Source organism: Idiotropiscis lumnitzeri, chromosome 10 (assembly GCF_059441095.1).
Source record: "Idiotropiscis lumnitzeri isolate Australia: NSW breed Sydney's pygmy pipehorse chromosome 10, RoL_Ilum_1.0, whole genome shotgun sequence".
In the NCBI taxonomy this organism is placed as follows: Eukaryota; Metazoa; Chordata; class Actinopteri; order Syngnathiformes; family Syngnathidae; genus Idiotropiscis; species Idiotropiscis lumnitzeri.
In genome coordinates this window covers 9,324,304-9,345,557 of record NC_142400.1, presented here as the reverse complement: position 1 = coordinate 9,345,557, position 21,254 = coordinate 9,324,304, and the positions used below count along the sequence as shown (strand labels likewise).

Sequence of the window (21,254 nt, the reverse complement as noted above, 5' to 3'; positions counted from 1 at the left end):
CAAATTATTTACGTTTATTGATTGCAGTTTAAATTGTGCTTTGTAGGCATGTATCTTCTCAGGTGTCATTTTTTAGGAGTCCTTAGCCCAGAAATGCACAAACCAGCTCGTTATATCGTCACAAACACATATATCGCACCTTTCACACCCAACCTTCCCCCTTTTAGGTCCGCATGCTTTTGTCAGTAATGTCTGCCTTTCCTCTATATAAGCTGCGTGTCGGCAGGAAATGCTCCCAGTCAGTCCAGCGGAACGCTCATGAAAGTCAAACATTTACCGATTTTGTAACTGGGTCCATACAAAAGGCGAGAGAAAATATAAGACTTTTAAGTGCGCCTTATAGACGTGAACATACGACTATATGACTGATCTGATGGCTGGGAATGTCACATTGTCAAACATTTTCATCCATAAAGAGAGTCGACCTCCGGGAGAGTCACTAGGAATTGATGCTACAAGTGATATTTATGGTATTAAAGTGAGTTAGTGACATTTCATCCAGACAGCCATGAGACCACCCGTCTGGTGTCTGGCTTTGTGAGTATTTGCCACCGATGCATCAGCTAATAAAGAAGAACACTTCACTATCTGCGTGATGTCTGCAAGGAGACACTTTCTCTAAATAAGGTAATTGGCAGGGCAATATAGTGCAAGCTGTGTCGCGTCTTCAAAAGATAATCAGAGTGGAAGAGTGCAAGTCAGTTTCCTGTTGTGGTCTTCTAAATACATTCGCACAATCAACTCACTGTGTAATACATCATCTTTTTTAATGGGGAATTCTAGACTACGTTTTATGGCCATGTTATGAGAATTTAGTAGCAGATCCTAAAAAAAGGTTAAGCACTATATTATGCTGTATATGGCCCTGCCTTAAAAACTTGACATACATATAGGCCGTAATGAGCCGAAAGTGCTACATTTTGCCATAATTTCCGTCCTCGAGAAGAATGAGAATTTATTCATCCCATAATGGAGAAATTTGGGTTTTACAGCAGAAAAGTGGACAGTAAACACAAAAATCATAAAAATGCAAAATTCTATGTGATTGTAGCAGTGTATGTCTCTCTCTCTCTCTCTCCCCCTCCCCCCCCCTTGCCTTTTCTGTTATTAAATTAGTCAATTCTCTGTTGACCAATCAAGTGCGAGCAGTATGTTTAGCACCACTGTTCACAAGCTATTCATATCAATGCAACTGGTGCCTTGTGTGCTGAAAAGGGATTTGGGGTTGAAACTATGTTGGCACCCTTTACATTAGAGACTCTGAAATAGAAGGGGGGCCTGTGCAAAATCGCTCCTTGTGTTCCTGCATGTGTGTGTGTGTGCTACACAAAATATACAACAGAGTGGAGGTTGAATTTCTCCTTGAGGCCTCATAATAATGTTGTGCCTTAAGGGTCAAGAGGGTGTCGGATTATCGTCCTTCCTCTGTATTTATCATGTATGTGCTTGCCTGTCCATCTCCCTATCACCACCTTTTTCCTGTGCCTGTTAGCGACAGCTCCTGCGCGGGATACTTTGGGCTGGAAATTCTCCATCTTGACTGGCTGTCTTCTCGGGTTGACAGCCGAGTAGCTGAGAGCTGAAGAATCAGGAAACAGCTTTTTTCTTGTCTGTCTCCTGCCTTTTGCTCCCAACTCCCAACTCTGCATCTGTGAGCGAGACAGAAACTGTCGGGTGTGGGCTTGTTGGGTGACGATGGTGATGGGTGTGTGTGTGTGTGATAAAAGCAGGACAGAGCGGGGAAGTAATATTACACAGTGAGAAATGAGAGGAAGTGAGACAGAAAGCTGATGGCAGCGTCTCTCGAAGAAAAGCTTTGTTTCCCTTCCTTCTGGCTTTTTTTTTTTTATTTTTTTGATGTATTCAGACAAACCCACAGTGCTCCGATGGTGAAACAGGCGCAGCAACAACAGATGAAGAGTGTCAGCTGGTGGTTAGGAGGCTCACGCACGCTGCTTATCTGCCGCTTTCTCCCCAAATGCCTTCCAACTTGCTCCTTCACTCCCGCTTTTGTCTTGCTCGTCTTCCCTTCCTCCTGGCTGAGCTGTCGGAGTGAACTTGAGATGAATGATATGCCAAACATCTGATCACTAACAGAAAATTGCCAGGCAGGATGTACAGCCTGAGCAGTTGAACCACTGCCACACCGATACTTGCATGAAACTGTAGACGGTCCCCTGTCCAAAGCAAGGCGCCTGTTGAACTAACGACTTGGAAAAGCTGAATTGATTTGTGATTTTGCATTTTTCTTTTCATGAAAATGCACTAGATGAAACACTACGTTCACTTGAATTATCTAATTACTTCCAATACAAGAATTGTGTCAAAAACCATGATTGGACATAAGGTTCAGTTTTGCCTTTCGCTGGCATCTGACCAAAACCTCCTATGTCACTGTTTGTTTGTTTGTTTTTCACAAATATGTACCGTTTGTCAGTCCACACATGTGGGTGTTATTTTTATTTAATTTTTTTAAATAGGTTGTCGCTCTCGTGTAACTAAATAAATAAAACATATTTTTTCGTGGACACTATCATCAGCTATTGGTTCAAAAACTCACCTATTTGCTGTTTTGTGTATATTTTTGCGGTCTTTTGTTCACGTTAACAAAATAGTATGTTCGCCAAAATCGGGTTCTTGTACTGTACATTCTTTTATTAATAAGTTCTTTAATTTGCTTTTAAATGTTTTTTAACTCTTTGTTCATAAATGCTTTTCATTTTGGTACTTCAAATTATGTGAAGCACATTGAGTTATCTTGTGTATGAAATGCACTATATAAATCAGGTGTGGGCAAACTGCGGCCCGGGGGGCCACATGCGGGCCGTTAGACGTTTTAATCCAGCCTGCCAAACTTGAAACTAATTAAATGATTAGTTTACAGATGTGTGGGAAAAAAGTATTAAATTGACAAAATTTGGACATTGGAGAGTTCCGCCCAGCAGTGACTAATTAGGTGGGTATAAGCAGATTTGAAACAATGATGGGGGGGGGGGGGGACTGTTTTTTAATAATAAAATGCTATACACTGCTTAGTTGAAAATACATAATATCAAAAGGAAAAATAATTTTCCAGTCTTGTGAATGAATCATGCTATACTTAAACATTGATTGTTTTACCTGGAATAATTATCAGATATTGCTGTCTATTATTCTCTGAAAATTTAAATTTTTGGTCCACTGTATGTAGTAGGGGGAAAAAAATATTAAAAAAAAAAAAAATCTATTATGTGTACATTTCAAAGAACTGAAGGACACTTGGTCGCAATTTTTCCCAAATGCCTTACTGGCTTAATAAAAACTCAAATTTGAAAGTATACTATTACTCAGTTATTTAATTAAAAATAAATCAACATGTTGCATTTTGTAGATAATCTGTGCTGCATTAAAACGCCCCAGACATTGACGTAAATGTATGTTGTTTGGGAAGCACGGTGACTTCTTAATGCTTGATTGAGATTTAGCACCACTAATCTACAGTCAGCACTTCTGTCTGAAGCTTAATGGTTTTACTGTTGCTGTGTTGTGGCTGCAGTATTGTATTTGACATTCACTCACACACACACACACGCACATGCACCCTCAGTATACGCATATGCATGGACACCCAAATGCATAGACTGACCTTGACTAAGAAGCTCTCAAAACTGTAATAGACTTATGGAGCATTTACGCTGCCTTTTCCCACTTCTCCGGGCATACACGTAATTTAGTGTGCTATCACTGGCTGTTGAAAATGTTCACCCTTATACTGCCTAATGAGTGAACATGTTCTATATGAATAGTGCCGAGAAAATAGAAAGCAAATCCGTATGCCTCGAAGGGCATAAATAAGCATTTAACAATGATGGCTGAAGGTCTGATTCATACTATCACCGTAAAGCTTTACAATTTCTCATCATAAGGAATGTAGACATTTTTTTTCCTGTATAAAATCAATATTAATCTAAAGGAGATTTATTCTTTTTTTGAAGCCCAGTTTGGAACCTTTTTAATTTGTCAGCCTTCAGCGCTCCCGACATTAATATTACACTATCTTCTGATTTCAGCTGTACGGAGGGGATTTAGATTTATTTCATTGCCTCTTAAAAGGCAATTCATCAATTAGGGCACATGTGATCATGCGGCTCCATTCACCATGTCATTTAGGTTTGACTAATAGAGGGTGATAATAAGCCTTGGCAGTGATTTAATGATAGTGTGAATGCCAGTGTCTCCCTCAATATAGTAAGTGTCTTCCTTGAAGTGTCCTTCCCTGTGTTGCTGTGATTGCCCAAGCGTGTTTGTGACATTAGTGTTGTTTTTATAACACTCATTCATGTGTATAGTGTATGCAACAGGGGCACCGCTAATTTGATGCGTCAATGCTTGGTTTCCCCCCCAGCATGATGATTCTCTCTGTCAGCAAACCATGAGCTGGAAAATGGACCATTATTATGAGATTAACTCAAGTGGTCAAGGATTCGAAGATCTCCTCGGCAAAGTCAATGACGATTAAAACGGTTCGCTTGCTGTCTAAAACTCGTTTGTGTTGGAGCTGGGAAGACTCTCCCCCCCCGCAACGAAAGACAAGAAATAGCCCGAATGGACAATTACAAGCACTGGGGGATTCAGTTACTGAACGTATCGCCCTATCGTCAAGAAACTCTGATGACAGTAATCAAAAACTTCTTGAAAGCGTGATATTTATTTTCACAATTTTAGATCCAGCAAAACAAAGAATCGATTCTTGGTAGAAGATTACTCAAGTTGTTTCTGGGTCATTGGTTTGACCAATCCTCGTTTTCCCAATGAGGCCAGCCATTTACCTAATTGGGCTCTATGAGATGGACCTGCTTTGTTCCATTTGGTACTGCCCGATAACCAGGGGGTGTGCTGGTCAAGTGAATCTTATCAATGAGTCATTGACCAGTTAATCTGGTGGCAATTAGGTCTCACAATTATTCTCTCCCGCTAAGAATGATCCAAATTGCGGTCATGGATCTGAACCTGCTTCCACCAGAATGAAAGTGGCCAAGTGAGGGCATCCATTTTGCGATACTGCGTATCAAGTTCAGGGTTACCAGGTCTGGAGCCGATCCCAGAGGTCTTCGGGTGAGAAGTAGGTTGCATCCTGGACTGATCTCTGTCAATCACACACGGAGACAGACCAATCACCCTCAATTTAGAGTCTTCAATTCCTAACCTGGAGTTGTCCGAGTTTTCCCTGCATCAACCCGCCCAAGGGAGAAAACAGTCCTCCATTTTGCAGCCCACTTGCTGGTCTGACACAAAGTGAATTACTGCGAAAAAAAAAAAAAAATCCCCTTTTTTTTCCTCACCTGCCAAACTATCCAATCAACACAAACTCAAATTATTGCAATTCGGTTCTACCTTCCACATTTCCTGTTATCTGAAGGAACAGTTATATTTTTTCCCCTTGCCGATAGAGTGGGTAGAGAAGATTAAAGAAATCTTGTCTTGACAAGTACGAAAAAGGGAGAACAAACTTGAAAAGACTTAACAAAACCCATCGCTGAAAAAGGGAACTTCAAACAGAATCAGAACGTGCAGACGGTGAAGGAAAGATGCAAATGTACCACCTCGGGCTGGATGTCTGCCGCCATAGCTGACTGCCAATCTGTCTTTACATCTACCGTGATTTTCTTTTTTTTTTTCCCCGGTAAAACGTGGCATTTATCCCGCATCATCATCATTGCTGCAACCGTTGCAATCTTTGATTACCCTTGTGTTGTTGTCCTGTCATAAAATGCCCCTCTTCATTCACACACACCTCACATTAGTGTCGCCATTCCCGTATCCACTCACTTGCCATTGCGCGGGAACAATAGTGCGGGAAAAATCTTAAAATAGCACTTTTAAGATTGGATCAGATGTAACCACAATGAGGTTTGATCAGCGTTGATGTGTTTGTGTATCTGACGCTTTACTGGCGGACAAGCTGTCACAGTCGCCTGCTCTGCAAGTCCCCATGGACTGATTATTATAGAGCTGTTATCTCTCTCTTGCACTAACACACACACACACACACACACACACACAGAATGTCTGCTGCACCGCACATCACACCCAAATCTCTGTCATCACAACCACTTTAATTAGAACAGAGCAGAAGTTTGTGTGCATGCGTTTGTCTGTCTATGTTCTGCTCACACTGTGATTCTCCCACCCAGTTTTAAGGAGAGAAAAAAAAAAATCCCCCAAAAGGGCCCATTATATGCATGAAAATTATGTAATCCTAATTCCTCACCACACATTTTGAAAGGGAACTCTTGTCTGAGGTAATATGCAACGCAGAGCATATCACGGCTCTTTTCTTGCCCCCTTTTTCAGACGCCACGCTCCTTTTTCCCCGCCTTGTTCTCTCTTCTGTCTGACATCAGAAGCCGGAGCACAGGCTCGCATGTTGCGCTATGTGTGGGTAATTCCCACTGACAACGGTGTTAATGGATGACAATAGCAGAGAGGAGAGCGCCATATGTCTGAGCCTGGGGCGGCACATAGAGTGGCAGAGCGCACAAAGGCGAACAAAGACAAGGGGGAATGAATGAGAGAGTGAGAGAAAATACAACGAAAGAAAGGAAGATGGAAGGGAGAAATAAGAGGTAGGGGAAAGGGGGGAGCAGGAGGCAGTTGAAGCACCGGTGAACAACATTCACAGAGGAGCGAGGAAGAGATAAACAAAAGTGGGAGATGGCTGATAATGAAGGGAACAACCTCAAAGAAAATAATAAAGCCCAAGATAATTTGTTTTTTTATTGTCATTTTTTTATGTTAACTTTCTTTTGAATTACATGTATTGCTAATTTAGACTACTTTAGCCTATTGCAATAGTTCATTATTATTAGGCTTGTTGTGAAGTAAGATGAGATGATGACCCGGCCAAGCAATGGTTCATTTCTCCCGAGTCAAACTGTCACCGTCATAAAACTCTAATCTTTTCAATAACATTTTAACATTTCTATCTCTCATCCAGTGTAAAAAAATAATGCAATCAACGTACTGTCATGTTTAAAATGTGAAAAACTTTTTGAACACTTTTACAATTGCATTTTATAATTACTTAGGCTTGGCGATTTGAAGCGCCTTTCCTTAAAGGGGAAGTCAACCCCCAAAGGTTACTCGCAATAAATTGTTCTATGCGCATTCACTAGTCTATATATGCCATTCTGATTAAATTTGTGTTTTTGCAAAGTGAGTTAAGCAGAAGAATCCACATGTTTTTAGCCAGCTCAGTGAGCGGCCATTTTGTCACTTTTTTTGACTGCAAAAGGCATCGCAGTTGCTCAGGGCTCAGCTCACGTGTAATCAGAATGCCACGTTTTGACTAGTGGGACAGCATAGAACACATTGTTCTAAAGAAATGTTTTAGATTGATGTGCTCTTTAAAGAAAATCAACAATCTATCAATTGCTATTTTTATAATATTGTTTTTAACTTCCCATAGTTAACAGTGTCGTATTTTGTGAGCTATGACGAAATCAACACTGCCTCAGCTGGTTTGAGCCAAGTAATGCACTCCTAATTTAATTTGAGTTAACGATACAAACACGTTACCTGTGAAATAAGTAACAGTAGCAGCAAGGCAATTGGTGGCCAGAGCAGGCGGCTAATATTACTCTTCGACTTCAATACTTTGCCTCACAATCTTCATTATAATCGTCTTTTACTCCTTTTTCAGATTTCTGTTTTGTCCTTGTGCTTCCACTTTCTCTTTCTGACACACGCACACACGCACTCCTCCACGTACACACCCATATGTCTTCATATACAGATTCAAATTCTGAAGTTAATGGTGCCCGTGACATAAAGAGATAAAAGAGGCAACATGTCAAATATGGGACAGGAGCGCATGAGAACGGAAGAGGGGACAGCAAGGGAGGTAGATGAAGTTATGAAGGAAGGGGAGGGGCTCTTATTGAAATGGAAATAGAACACGGCAATTAAAAAAAGAAAAAATTCACAAGGCTCTTGTTTGTATCGCCAGCGCTCCTCGATGATATATACAGCACATTATGACAAAATGAATATGTATGAACGGAACTTCTGAATTACCACTCATATTTTGAGTCTGAGAATATCCTCCTCAGTCACAACGGAAAACTGTACAAATGTTTTTCTCACGCCTAATGTTCTAAGTCACCCCTCATGATAAGAATGACATTAACATAAGCTCTATTTGATCAACAAAGCAACAAGTGTCTACTGAAAGGAGAGCTGTAAATTAGTATTTTTCCCTCCACATATTTAGCGTTACGCAACCTCACAGTATATCACCGAGCAAAACTGTCACAAAAAGGTATATGCGTTGCACTGCCAATGTTCTAAGTTCTGGGACGGTGTTAATAACAGAATGTCGGTTTTGCTTTAGCACCACTCATTCGTCTCATTATGACTGCACTGTCAACACTATACTTCATTGCGGTAACGCACTATTGGGTGTTGAACATTTAACACTTTAGTAAATGCTACTTTAATGCCTGGTGGTATGGATTCATATTGACACTTTGCTAGTGTTAAAATTAACTAAGTAGATTTGCAATGTGTGTTGGTAGTGGAAGAACATTTAATGGTGCCGTTTGTTACGAGTCACCCGGCATAGTTAGATGGATAAATATACATATATGGTATGTTAATGAGTAACGGTCTTCTGTCTAATTAAATGAAATTTGATTTCCTCGCGGCACACCTGATGATCTCTGATGGTATACTAATCAGCCAAAAGGTTAAACATTGAATTCATAATTTGACGGACTCCTGAATTGTATAAAATGTGTGCGCTTGAATATGTAAATATAACTCTAATGAGGGGGGTGTTTGTAGGGGGGGGGGGCTTACAATATATTTTTTTAAAAAACCTCAAGAATTCAAAATGTTTGTTCAATAAAAAGCATGTTTTTGTTTTTATTTTTTGATCGAAAAAAATTACTTTTTTATGTAATAATAAATTAAAAGCATGCGTTGCCAATTTCAAGGTTTTTAATGCCATTCAAAAAAAAAAAAACACATTCATTTTAGAAGATTGCCACAGAATGGGAAGTTAGATTGGATAGCAATGATTTACCAAAATGTGATCTAGCTTGAAGAGAAATGTTTGTGGAGGAGGCTGTGTCATTTCCGTTGAAACAGAAGGAGAGCAGGTTGCAGACAACACAAGCAGCCCAAGTGATTATACAGTATGTCTGTCTTCACTTCCAGGCCAGTTTGTGTTGCACTAGCCTCGCTTCCTCCTCCTATTTTTACATCAAAAGTGTCTTGCTGTGAAGCTGAATTATGTTCGAATTCATCCCCGGAGGATTTAAACTTTTCAAAGTCTACCTGTAAGTGTTCCAACACTACGTTGGTCCAGCCCTAAAGTCATTGAAGCCTTCAGCCACTAGTTGGATGAGAGAACCCCCTGTTGCCCAAATCACCTCAGCCTTTCGCTATTACAGTGAAGGACAATGAATCTCCCAGGACCTCATTTGCTGTCATGCGATGCGCTACTGCACCTTCACTCCAAGCGGGTGAAACTGCAGCAGATATAATGAAGCTTCTCCACGAGCGCCATCTTTGTTTCTCCCTGCTCACTCTCCTGTGTTTTCTCCATCTGTCTCCTTTGAAAGCGTGAGGGTCGTGACGCCTAACGTGAGCCCGAAGCTTCGAGAAGGTGGAATCTCATGAAGATCTCCACCCTCTAGATTCTGCCTTTGATTTTGTCATCTTCTCTCTGCCCTTTGGACTTGGGTGAGTGGATGACACATTGCGGCGAGAGGGCAGTTCAAACGGCTTTGCTGTGTTTGTACACGTGACCCGGAGCGGGACATGTTGCAATAGCGTCTCTTTCTCGGAACACACCACATGAACAAAAAATAACTGCCAGCTGTAATAAGAGGGCACCTGAATATTTGTGTTCTTGTTTATCATTATATAGCTGTGGTTAGAAGAAAAAAAAAAGCATGAATATTTAAATGCTGCAAAATGATGAATTTTTATGTTTGATATTTATCGCCTCATTGCCCCCCATTGAAGGAAAGGAAAACAAAAAACAAGGTGGCTTTTATTTGTTCAAACTTGCAAAACTTAATAACTAGATCAAATTACAACAATGCTAAACTCATAATTTCCTGATAAATGCACGCACCAAATGTGCTACGATTAGACGACCATTCTGTCTGCTGGAGTGGTGGAGAAATCCATACTGTTTGAGCCGTCAATGGCTTTGATACCACATGTTGATGATTCTCAATCGATACGTTTGATTCTTCAGTCATTTGAGACACTGTATTTGCAGTAGTGTACTAGAAAGGAAAGCTATCAATTTGCAGAAGCACACAACAATCTCACAGGGAGCACAATGACACAATCACAGAAAAAGAATAGGAATACAACCGGTACATATTGACAGGTGTCACCAAAATCCATCAGTGGCAGCCAAAATTTGTTTGTGGCTGCCCACCCCAGATAATTGCACATTGTTGGAGTTGGACTGAAATCTTCTGTCGCAATTTGGTAAATTTCAGATTTTTTTTCCCCCACAAATCCATACTATTGGTCTGTCCACATATGTGTACGTATCGCTCTCTCTCTCTCTCTCTCTCTCTCTCTTTCTGTCTCTCTCTTTCTGTCTCTGTCTCTTTATTTATTTATTTATTTATTTATAAGCACACATTTGCATGTTGCTTACTTTCCAAGGCACAATATGGACATTGAATAGTCTTTGTTGTCCACTGTAGGCTACATGACATTGCTCAATCAACGAGCTGAGGGAACCATTAGGATTGGATGGGTTTGTTCCCTGAGGTTCTTGCTTGAACTGAACTGTAATCATCGTGCCGCTCGGGTCACTTTCTGCCTTAAGTGCGACTTTGCCTTGGGGTCAACAAGCGCGCGACCCTCATTATAAGCTTGCACTCGGCTACACTAACGCTGCAATAAGCTGCAACTGATTGTTAATTGTGGAGCGTGAGTCATTTAGTTGAAATCCAAAGGGCCATTATTTATATATAAACTCATTGACCACTTCATTAAATGCACTGGCAGAATCTAATTGGATTAACTGCAAGAGCTGTAACTAAAAATTCTGCCTTTATAAACATGATAATGCAGCATTTTTTTTTTTGTTACAGCTCCTGTAATTGATGTTGGGTAAAAAAAATTCCACCCCTCATTTTAATTCATGGTCCTGGTTCTTAACCTTGCCTGTGGATGCTTAGATACCATATTAAATGTAAAGCTGTTGTCTTCATGAAGAATAACCAGAAAGGATTTTCTTTTTTTTAACGGCTTCCAGTCAGTCTTGGAGAAAATAATGCAGCCATGAGACCTCTGCTCTCTGTCACAATCTCTGACAGCCTCTCAGATGAATGCTCGCTGCTCTCTGCAGCTGACTTTGTTGTTTTCCCAGGCAGCCATGTGCAACTAGGCTAATGAGTACATTTAGCGGGAAAATGCTGAGGTAACACTTTCATCATACTGTGTGTGCGTATGCGTGTGTGTGCCATCGGTTTATTAAGGTCACTGTGAGCCACTGAAAGTTTGAGCTGAAAAAACTCATTAGAGACTCATCCTGCTCTTTCATCACACCTTCCTTCTCCCTCCCTGTCCAACTGGCCCCACCCCCCTTCTTTGTTTTTGTTTTTTTTTTCCCATCCATCCATTGCACTGTTGCATTCTGGCTTTCCCTTCCTAGATTCCAACAGGAACTAGTGGAATTGCTTTGATTTTGATGTTTTAGTTAGAAACATCACGAGTGAAGGTGATTAAAAATAAATGGGACTAGTTGTTAATTAACGGTTCAGATAGTCAAACTGTTCACAGTCATATTGAGACATCACTGAGTGGACTGGAGACAAGTCCATAAAAGTGAGCCAGTACAACAGGGATACTCCAGCCGCTTATTTGTAGCCCCCAAACTGTTCCAAGATCAGAGAGACGCTCGTATGTCCTCAAGCTACGTTCATTAACAGTGGACCAGCCTGTTCATTGTGTATGTGAGACCTGCAAGGTCAGCCGGCACCTACCCCAGTGGACCAGTCGTCCCCAAACATTTTTCCACCATGGTTGATGGTAGCACAGATTTTCCGCGGACTAGCAATCTTTAGTTGACAACGGGGCCATGGGGGTTGATGATACTCAATACTCGATTTAAAATATAGATGTATATTAAATTGTCTTTTATTAGAGCAATAAACCCTTTGAAGGAAATGCCACATTCACAAAAAAAAAAAAAAAATCATGTTATTCCTCTCCACTCATGTACAGGAAAGATTATCATTATAATGCACTTGACTACATAAGTATGCATGATAGTTGTTTGAAATATTTTTATGTGAAGTTAACTGCACATAGATAACACAATAAACCATTTTTTTAATTCTTATTAATTAAAATATGTTATTTTCAGATTGTATCGGAAGCCAGTCTGCACTGGCAGGACTTTATGCTGTCATTTCCATGTCCACATCTTGCGGCATTGACACTCACACAATGTTAAGGGAACTCAAGCCACACAATGTCACACACATCGTACAAAATGTTAATTCAAAACTTCACTTCGGTCTGACGACTCTCAGAAATAAGAGTCAGTAAGCAGATTTGCCGTTTTGGAACGTAAACACTCAGGCAGTGACTCTAGGATGAATTAGTCCTTGGAAGATATGTTTGCAGATGTCTTACTGTGAGTACTCTCTATCAATGTTTAACATGTGGCCAATTATAAGCCTATTAATAGTGAAAACAAAACATTCAGCACAAATAAAATGTTTTTCATTAGACGCGCAGAGGACAAATGTGTGGCGCTTTTCTTCAGCTGCAATGATAAAGACAAATAGGGAGTTGCTTGTTTCTGCACTTTTTCCTGATGAGAGTAATTATTTTTTTATTGCTAATTTACATTAGCAAAGACTGCTCATCATTTGTATTTGTCCGGATGGGTCCGATCAAATTTAATGTTGAATTTTAGAAGAAAAAAAACTAATTCCGAGTGACCTTGTGAGTTAAAATTAGACGACACCTTGAAGTCTCGTTATTAATTCCAGTACTTGTACGTAATAAATATCACTGTCAAACTAATTGGTCCTGTTATTAGCACAACTATAAAAAAAAAAAAAACAATTTAGTAAAAAGGGCATTTCTCCATCACACTTATCAGTGGCGCCAACCACCAACATGATTTATTATTAAAAACGCAAAGCAATTACAAGGAAGTTTGTGCTCAGCAAACCATGAAAATAATGCATCCCATCATCACACAATGACAAATCTGCGGTTACCTGGAATGAACCGCCGCTTTGTGGAGCACCAATGGGTGTCACATTGAGTTTTAGGATATTGTGTCTGAATTTGTAGTTCACAGATCCGAACCAAGCAGTTCAACTAGCATGCTTTGCAGTCCAACCAAAATGTTCAATGAAAATATTATTTATCGCCCTTGTTAAGACTTTATGTTCTTTTTTGCAGCCCCAGTATTCACTTTCATCGTTACCGAATTTTGCGTCCCACAACCTAAATCATCGTCATGTCGGGCGCCATAAAACAACACAGCTGGCCACCATAGGCCTGATTCAGGTTTTCATCAGCCGCTTATAAAATCACAATCATTCTTCTATTAAAGTCAACGTCACAGTCATTAAGTCTCTTGACGTGGTCATATATCATCATAATAAACGTGTCGGTGCACAATATTTAAATATTTCAGCTTCCTGCTTAACTTTATTAAGACGGCAAAGTTCATTACACCCACTGTGAAAACTTCTTTGGACGAAAATGCAGATCAAAGCACAATTTGTCCAATTTTCATCTCGGATACGACATCATGTTCACGGTGTTCACAAAGTAAGCTTCCGATGAAATAAATAAAAAGTGAAATCATTTTGATCATTGTGGAGCTTGTTTTATTTTTTTATTTATTTTTTTTTTGGGTAGAACCGATGCCAATGCGGAGCGTTTCTATTGATTAACATAATTCATCATTCTAATATTAGGAGTCAAGCAGCCCACTGCAGCCCCGAGTGGCATCAGAGCAGAAGCGACTCATCGGCAATAAATGTATTTAAACTACAGCAAATGTTGTTACGGTACTTCCATCTGTGGGTTTTAAAACCTCATGTGTGATGGAAGACAGAAATACATACTTCATAAAAATGTTAGCGCTGCTTTCAACTCAAGCTGCAGATTGCTTCAGAGGCTGCCCCCCCCCCCCACACACACATCTCCCTCCCCAATATACCCACACAAGTGCTGTTTTAATCAGCTTTGTTCCCAGATGGAAAAGTAAAAAAAAAAGGAATAAATGATGTTGGGGATTAACAATAACGATGGAATTATTCTGCACCCGGGTTGTGCATGTGTGTGTGGATTTCAAAGAGCTGTGTAAATTTAACTTGTTTGTGCTTGTCTTCTTTTTTTTTGCACCTTCTGTAATAAATGCGGAAAGAGCAATGTCATGCATGTGTACAAGCGTCCTCATACGCATACACAGAGCTGTAATGTTACACATGAAGGATGTCGGTAATGGGATTCTGCTCAGGCCGATGTGACCATGCTGCATTGGGGTAAGGTCAATGTTAGCTTGTCTGGGGAGAGAGGTAGAATTTCGATGTAGGGGCATAAGGGGGAAAAAAACACAATAAGTGCTGCTATTTTTACTTATGTTTTTGCATTGTTGCTTGTAAAACGTTTTGAGAATGTTGCACAGTGAGCAAGTTAAGAATATCACCGGAATAAAAAGGCACTTATTTTTTTTATTTGATTAGCTGGGCACTTGACCCTTTTTTGCCTGTCAGTCCCCGCCCTCCGGTCGCGATCTGGCTAGCCGTCCTTTCGAGTATGAGCTCATTACAGATGTATAGCGTTAGCACGTGCATCCCTAATAATAATGTTTCATTTTGACTGCACCAGCCGATACAATTATTTATTCTCTTTTATTCCCCCAATTTCACTGTTTAAAGTTGTGAAAAGTAGCACAGTGGAACGTATGTCGTTAAATTTCCCCGTGGTTGTATATTTGAAATTTTGGGAAAACCTCACCGTCGCTTCCAATTTGACTGTTCAAACCACTGTCATGTTATTGTCATGTTGCATACAACCTCACTTCATCAGGAATCAAGGAAAATTCTTCCGTGAAGTAAATGATTTCATGTTCAAAATGGGGGAGGAATGGAAACATTTTTTTGAAGCCGTTTTCCTTTCGTTACACGTATACATTATTGCCTGTGATTTTCAATTTACCATAATTTCCATATTATAAGCTGCTACTTTTTTCCCATGCTTCCACAAAAACCTGGTTAATGTATGGATTTTTACTAATGAGCGTTCTGCCGCCAATAAATGTACCGATAGTTTCGTCACATCTGACCAATGAAATTACCAAAAATATCACAGTGGACCAATAAAACACTCCTATACCGGGCTCATATTAAATCACTCATTTGCATAATTTAGTGAGAGCCTTGGACAATGCCATTTTTTTAAATTATTTTATTTTTTTTTAAATCAAAACTGTCTGATGCGAATCATGACGCTTTAAAGTGATGTCCAAGGTCGCGAGATTGTTTTCCTAAAGAGTTATGTTGAATACTCGTGGCCAGCAGGTTCCCCAAATGCATCAGAGTTTAAAATATTATGAATATTTCTCCCAAAACTGCTTTCCTCGTTAATTAAAATTGACAGTGACAGTTTGACCTTGGAACAGCTTATTTCTATTGTCTCTATGTCCGATGGGGAAAATTGTTTCTTGCATCTGGGCAAAACTTTGTGGAACAGATTGTGCTCGACCTTCGAGGTTTCGTCTGTAACTGATCCAATTATAACTCATGGGTTCTCACGAGGGGTCATCCATTTCTTTTTAAATCACTTTTTGTTCCTTTTTCCTTTCCAAAGAACTCGACTCATGTTACAAATTACGAGAGTACCTCTCTTATCTCCTCTATTTTCTTCCTTCAATTGCTTCTACCTTTCATGACACTTCTTTTTACAGCTCTGTTTCCTTTTCTCCTTAGAGGGGATGACGTCAAATCTTGTTTTTATTCGACACACCGAGGAACCAGTGTTTTGTTCTGTACGCGCTGCATATAATTGTTATTTTCTGAGTCCGACAAAAAATGTTTCAACTCCCAGTGGGGTAACAACTTAAACCCTCATCTGTTTTTCATTTTTTTTTCCTCAAAGGTTTATTTCCAAGTGTTTGTTAAAAGTCATGTTTACCACTCCTGCTCTCCTTCCCGCGCCTCTCCATCCCTAATGTAAAGGAGCAAAGGGTCTGTAAATGTGTACTTACTGGCTCTATGACTTCCTTTCAACGAAAATAGAACCAATAACGTGTTTGTTAAAGGTCACAAAGGCCCTCTTCCATTACCCTCTCCCCAATTTCCCCTCCTTTTCCTCCCCTCTCACCCGCTTGGAAAAGGACTGTTTTCTGCCTGTCCAGCAGTTTACTCAGAAGCATCGTTTTACACCCTGGAGAGACTCTTTTCTCAGTATGTGTTCGTCTTGTACAAGTGGCCGCGTGATTCATGTTCACGCTCGTGTTTGTGACTTGCGTGTATGTGTGTGTGTGTGTGTGACAGAGTATTTATTAACGGCCATTTGCTTCCTTTGCCAGTGTGTGTTTGTGTGCATGTGCGAGTCTGTGTTCCCCTGTTGTGACAGTGCTGAAATCCAAGCTGACATCCTCCTCTCCATGCAACAGCATATGCCCCTCAGCAAGACCACTGGGAGACTACAGAGCGAGAGAGAACAAGGGCAGGGGGATGGAAGGCAAGAATAGAGAGTTTGAGGAGCGGGGAATAATGGGTAATTGGTTGAAATAAGAAGAGGAGAATGGGAGTGATAGCAGAGAAGCCGGCAGAGAAAGTGCGGGAGTGAAAGCACCCCCGCCGCGCTGCTGTTCAGTCCCGCTAGCGTTGGCATGTGTTAAATGTAAAGCTGCTGGCTGACTCACCACGCTCCCAGATCGTATTCTGCACTCGACTGCTCTTGTCTGACAGCGAGGCAGCATGGTCCCACTCGCTGATGGGAGCCCCTTCTAATGATCCTCTTCCTTTCTTTCTCCTGCTCCTTACGTATTTTGGCACCACGGGGTCACAGTACTGGAGTTGTATCATGCTGCACTGAACTTTGCATAAAAAGACGTGAAGAAACCAGAATGGTGCTCAGTAAAGCGCAGAGCGTCACCAAGCTGATTCAACCTCAGGTCATAATGTGGCTCGGTTGTGTGCCTCAATGGGCTCCCAATATCATTTTGGCATGCTCCTGATGGGACAATGGATGGTCTCCAACAAGGATCACAGCATCAACCAGGAAATTCAGTTTTGCAAAGCGGTGGCAGTAAATGCAGCGATACATGACCTCCTTGAGGCGCTTGATTTGATTCAACTCTGTTGGAACCGGTCCATATATCATCAATACCTTTCTATTAAGGACCTGCTGTTGCACTCTAGCCACATGAGGGAAGGAAGGATCATAGCGCTCACTGCTACAACGTATATTGCGACAATCTCATTATTCGGAGTACTTCTGACACATGGAGAGGTCTACGCACCAAAGTGGTCATGCTGGAGGATGGTGTAGGCAGCATAAAGTTTTAGATGACCACTTCTGACTCTCTCATATCGGTCAGTGTGATCCTGCTCTCATCAGCCAAGTGAACAGGTTCATCTCATAATGAGCAATGCCGATTGAATACAAGTACCACGTGTACCGGTTAATGCAATGAGTTTTCTATTTTCAATATTGAAAAAAAAATAATATCTCAATTTGATTTTTACAAATAAGTTTTTTTTTAGAGAAAACGAGAAAAAAAATGTTTTTAAGCATAAAATAAAGGCTGGAAGCGTTATATGACCAAAGTCATTTTGTCAATATAAAAAGTTATTTTTTATTTTTATTATTTTTTTTTTTACAAGTCGTAATATTGTGATAATAAAATGCAAGTATAATAAGGGAAGAAAATGTTATGTTAAAAAATAAAACATTATTTTTCATCATATTACACAATTGTTTCTCAACAAAAGTTTTTCACACAAACCTATCTCACTGAGTGGCAATTGCGAACATAGCTTTGTACAAAAAAAAAAAAGTCACTGTACGTCATCATCTTAATTGCTTCAAGGCCTTTGTTGTTGGGTTAGGATAACGGATCTTGTATACATAAAGTGAAAATTTTTGACTGAAGTTTTCTCCTGCGATATGTAAGTAAGCCCTTTTTAAATGAGAGGACAGAATAAGTTATACCAAATAATTTTTCGTAACCCAAGCTAAGCACAGTTCAAGAACCACTCCTTGAAATTTTATACGAAACATTCCTCTCCTGTCTACCTGTTGTGTGTTTCATTTACACAACTGCGGGTAAAATTGTTATTGCTTCAAACTGGGTCATTCTGCAGACACCGCAGAGTCATCAATTTGTTCCCAAGATCCTCCTGTCAGTCATGATGGAATGGAATGCATGGTGGGAAAAAGACAACAACCTTGGGTTAATTTACTTGGCTAGTGGAAGCCACATTGTGATGATGCAATGTATGCAAATTTATACGATTAAAAACATAAATCAACAAAAATAATGATGAGATGTTTCTGCCACAGATGAAGACAGAGGTAGTTTTCTTTTCTTGCGAGGTGACCAAAGCGTTCCGGACCAGAAAACCCAATTAGAATAAAGATTGAACCATAGGCAGATAACCAGTCTAGACAGCTAAAAGCACTGCAAGGCCGCAGAATTAATAGCGACGGGATTGCTTGTTTGAATACGGTGATGCAATCTTGCTTCTTAAACGAAGCATAAAAAAAAGAAGAATGAGGAAGGGAAAACTTTTAAGCTCAGATGAGTCAAGTCTGACAAGAAAAATGTCTTCTTATATTCTTTTTATTAAAAAAATGACAGTTTTTGTAATACATAAATCTGGGATGGATTAAATAGTTTTAAAATGATATGCCTACCGTACATTCATTTTTTATATGGCTGGTTTTAGTGTTAGATCTTCTTATCCATCTGATCCAATTTGGACATTTGTGTAGAGCAACAAGTCTGACAAAATCAGACAAAACTTTCCAGTGTAGTGAACATCACTGAAAATTTTACATATATATATATATATATATATATATATATATATATAAATATATAAATATATATCTTGCAAAACCAGTCTGGTAACTTTTTGGACATATCTTGTGTATTATTTTGAAAAAATGAATCCGCTTTTGATGTAACCTGAAATGCGGTATTTACGCAAATTGTGGCCTGATAGAGACATCATGCTTAATCATTTAATCTTTAATTCTGTATCTGTCTCCACACTTAGTTTCTTCTGTGTCTTTTTTTTAGGTGCTGCTGTTTTGGTGGACAACAGAGTTGGGCAGAAGTCTATGAAAAAAGGTAATTACTGTTTGTTTTTCATTTTTTTTCTTCATGGGAAAAGCGATGATTCTGTTTAAACCAAGTTAGACTAAATGGGGAAGGTATTTTTGAGAGGAAGGGCCTTTTGAGGAAATACGCTATGTCAGTGCTGTACTCTTGACAGAAATCCTTTGTGATTCTTCTGAGAATAAGCTGCAAGACTTGCTTCTCTTGGACATGTTTTGTGGATCAAAACAAACACATGTTAGAAGAAGAGAATGAAAAGGTAGTGATTGGTGATGGGGGTTGGGTTTGTAGTCATGGAGATTTAAATTTTCGGGGAAAACATGGTTTTATATTTTCCTCAATTGCCAATGCGGGCTTATACATGAAAGACGAGGTACGGTGCTTTCCTGCTGTTTTGAGACTCGCTTTGAACAAACGGTTTACCATGTACAGATGTATGTCAGGTGAAGTGTGGCTTGTTAAGTGTCTGGTGGGTAAGAATTCTATGAGTATTCGTTGTATCACTGTGGGATTTTTTTTTTTTTCATATGCAATTAAAGCCCCTCTGCTTTTCTGTGCGCGGCTTAATCATGGATTTGTTTACCTTACTGTTTTTCATCTAATAATTAGATAACTTCAGCATTACCATGAATGTTTCTACATGAAAATTTGTGGGTTTAACAACAAAGGTGATGAAATTAAAGGGCAAAGGAGAGAGAGAGGAGTTGAAGGGGGCTGCTTTTTTCTGTGTACATAAATATCATGTGCAAGAGTGCATGAAGGTGATCCAGTCACATTTTAATGTGCTGCAGCCTTGGACGGGATACATTTCAACTATGCACCTGACTAAATGACATTTTAATTAGACTCAAAAGAAATGGTTTCCAAGTCATTCGAGATTATAGCATAAACCAGGGGTGGGCAGATGCATTTAATTTTAAATGAAAGTGAACAAAGCATTACAACACTATATATGTCTGTGAAAAACAAAGTATTTAGAAAATAAAACATGAACGAGGTTTATTCATTTAAACTTTTGAAGTTCGGCGGGCCGGATTAAAACGTTTAACGGGCCACATGTGGCCCCCGGACCATAGTTTGCCCAAGCCTGGCATAAACGGTATGTAATGTTTACGAAAACACACAAAGCGCAAGTTTGAGAAGACAAAGGTAATTGTGCCATGCAAAGATTCAACATTGTTTTTAGGTCGCCGCGTCGACCTCTGGCTTTCTGATTCCTTCCTCTTCCCGCATTCTCGTCTCCTCCGGCTGCCTCCTTTTATTTGTTTCAGCACTTTTCAAGAGCTTTTCACAGCAGGACTTGCTGATCACAGACCTCCGTGTAAAATGATTTCACTTGCATCAGTAAAATGTCATGCACACTGTGTTGTGAGAACGAACGAACTCGATGCAGTCGTCACGCGGCATGATTGATGACAAGTGCGAATAATAGTTGCGTGATACATTAATTATTATGCAAGTACGCATCCATCCATTATCCAAACTGCTTTTTCCACATAGGAGGCCTGCAGGTGGACAGTTTGTAGTCAGTCGGTTCTGACACACTAAGATAAGCAATTTGCAATTACCGGCTGAGGAAATAGAAACAAGGGTGGCGAAACTACGGCCTGTGGCCCATGCAAGGCCAGCGAGCGCATTTGATTCGACATGCACTTTGAAAAATAAATCACACCTCAAAGGAACTGTTGTAAAAAGCGTAAAAGATTTAAGTTAAATTTAACAAATTCTCATAAAATACTGATCAACCCTGCATTTTTCACTTTGATTATTTTTATTCAATCGGAAAATGAACAGATGATATCTTCAATATGATTTCCAGTCTTAACGATGCAAAGGTTAATGTACTTTGCAAGATTCCTGTGAACTCAGGTTTAGGTGTTTAGACTTGAAAGGAACAACCTGCATAATA

The 21,254-nt window shown here is 39.8% G+C and overlaps 1 long non-coding RNA gene across 1 annotated transcript in view; it reads left to right on the top strand.

Annotated features, from left to right (window-relative positions):
• The window catches only part of LOC148329042 (uncharacterized), an 89,131-nt gene that overhangs the window by 23,223 nt on the left and 44,654 nt on the right, over positions 1-21,254 (top strand). The window contains exon 2 of the long non-coding RNA XR_015845574.1: positions 19,307-19,357. This is a non-coding gene — a long non-coding RNA (uncharacterized LOC148329042). The remainder of the gene's footprint in view (positions 1-19,306; positions 19,358-21,254) is intronic.